Consider the following 2,473-nt stretch of genomic DNA (forward strand, 5'->3'; position numbering starts at 1 on the left):
GTGGCGTGTAGTCATGTTGTTACATAACAAGCATGTTGTTACATGGTACAGCGTTTTCAGACGCCATCCATCAGCTGGCGAGAAAAATCGGCACAACCGAACGCATCGAGTGGATTCCACTAGGGGCAATCTTCAGTCAGATAGACTATACGGTCCAAGAGGTGGAACAGGAGGCACAGAACACGGAGCGATTCCCATACACGTCCGATCGCTTCGAACGCTCGCAGCGCTCCCAAGATATTAACTAGCTGGTTTATTTTTTGTTCAGATGCACTCAACCGGAACATAAAGTTTTTTTTTACAATTTTTCTTTAGGCAAAACAGCTTGTGGACATTTCAGGATTAAAGTTTATCAGTCATTTGGTGCCCTCTGTGTGACGTGCTCTACACTACATGCACTGAGCATGCCCTTCGAGAGCGGAACAGCGCCACACACTGCCGATCTCGGAAGTCATGTTACCTACCAGCGTGGGAGATTTTGATGTGTCGACATTTCTGGCATGCCTTGATTGACATGTGGGGTTTAACGTCCCAAAACCACCATGTGATTATGAGAGACGCCGTAGTGAAGGGCTCCGAAAATTTCGACCGCCTGGTGTTCTTCAACGTGCACCCAAGTCTGAGCACACTGGCCTACAACATTTCTGCCTCTATCGGAAATGCAGCCGCCGGAGCTGGCATTCGATCCCGCAGCCTGTGGGTCAGCAGCCGAGTATAACATCTCGAGTTGATGGTTGCGATCTCACAGTTAGCAAGCGGAATTGCTGGCAGCCAAAGATTGCGCTCCCCCCAAAAAGTCAAGAGCGTTGACAGTGCAGACGTTAACGTTGACGTCACTCACATCAAAAGAGGTGAGGGACTGATCCAAATTCAGAAGTCACGTCACTAGCAGTAGATATGCATGTTCAGCGATGTCACGCCATGAGTGTGCGATTGAGATAGATATGAGGGGTTCAAGACACAAAACCACCACATGATTATGAGAGACGCCGTAGTGGAGGGCTCCGGAAATTTCGACCACCTGGTGTTCTTGAACGTGCAGCCAAGTCTGAGCACACTGGCCTACAGCATTTTCGCCTCCATCGAAAATGCAGCCACCGCAGCCGGGATTCGATCCTGTGACCTGCGGGTCGGCTGCCGAATACCTTAACCACTGGACCACTACGGCGGGGCAAGCACCTGATTCAAACAAGGAAAAGTTGAAACCAAGCTTCTTTGTGTACAGTCGGCTGCTAGCTTAATACGAACTCTGCGACGTGTGACGTGGCTTACTTTGACTAACGCCAGCCTCGATGCGCTGCATGGCACCGTTGCCAAGACAATACCTCCGTATGCTTGGATAGTATGTCGGCATGCATGGGTAACTCCTGCGCAACAGAACGCACGCGGCGCTAGCATCAGTCGCGCTATTTCAGAATACGCGGCCAAACTGACGAAGGTACACAACGGCGACGAAAAAAGGCATTGTTACACAGTTTACCCCTAACAAAGGCTACGTCAAGCACGAAGGGCTCACTCTTGACATTGAAACTAGCCCACCTGTCATTATGGTGGAAGCTTGGCGAAAAGGCTTCCGGGGCTGCTAGAAAGCGTCATGCTGGGCAGAGTCGGCGGCCACGGCAGCATGAAGCGAAGGTCCATAGCTTGGCTGCTGCGGCTGTTCCAACGGTTTGTTACGACCAGCTGGTTGGGAAAGCTCGTTCACATTTTACGAACGCGTGTACGTCACGCACATCCACTCGAAGCGAGGCATCATTTCCCCTCGAAAACTGTCTCGCACCTGTTCATCAAGAGAACGCTCCCTTCTCGCCACTGATCAAAAAATTGTGGGCAGGAACTACATTATTTCGTACCCCAAACCCCCGTTCGGAGCAAACGCACGCTTTCACAATCCTTGTGATCAGCTATCCATCTGCGGCAGCTATCGGCGCGATCAGCACACACAATAAGGCAGTTATGTCAAGGATGACACAACTATTGCACGTTGACAGCAAGCATTTGATAAGAGCTACAGGCCGGACGCCCCCACGTTACTTCCCAACACCACGGTGCGATTATGAAAGGCGACGTAGTTGGGAGCTGAGAATTGAATCTTCACTACCTGACGTTTATTTTGAATGTGTACAGCCCAGATTGAAACAGGATAATTTGGGGCTAAGTAACGTCCTTCCGACTCGAACGCGTAGATCAGAGCCAACAATATCTTCAGATATTAGATTCGTCTCGACATGACGTGGTTATGTCTAGCAATTTCGAATACCGGTGGTTGCATTAAAAATTTTTATCGAACACGTGATTATATAAATTCAAGCACATGAGCCCCCTGCATCTTCCCGACATGGCAATGTGACTACCACGGACAGGGTTCGACCACGGGACCTTTAGGTCATCGGTCAGACACACCACCACGACGGGTCCACAGGCAAGGCCCGGACGGCACCGTATAGTGACAGTGCGATGAATCGTTGCTTCT

The sequence above is a fragment of the Rhipicephalus microplus genome, chromosome 6 (assembly GCF_043290135.1).
Source record: "Rhipicephalus microplus isolate Deutch F79 chromosome 6, USDA_Rmic, whole genome shotgun sequence".
In the NCBI taxonomy this organism is placed as follows: Eukaryota; Metazoa; Arthropoda; class Arachnida; order Ixodida; family Ixodidae; genus Rhipicephalus; species Rhipicephalus microplus.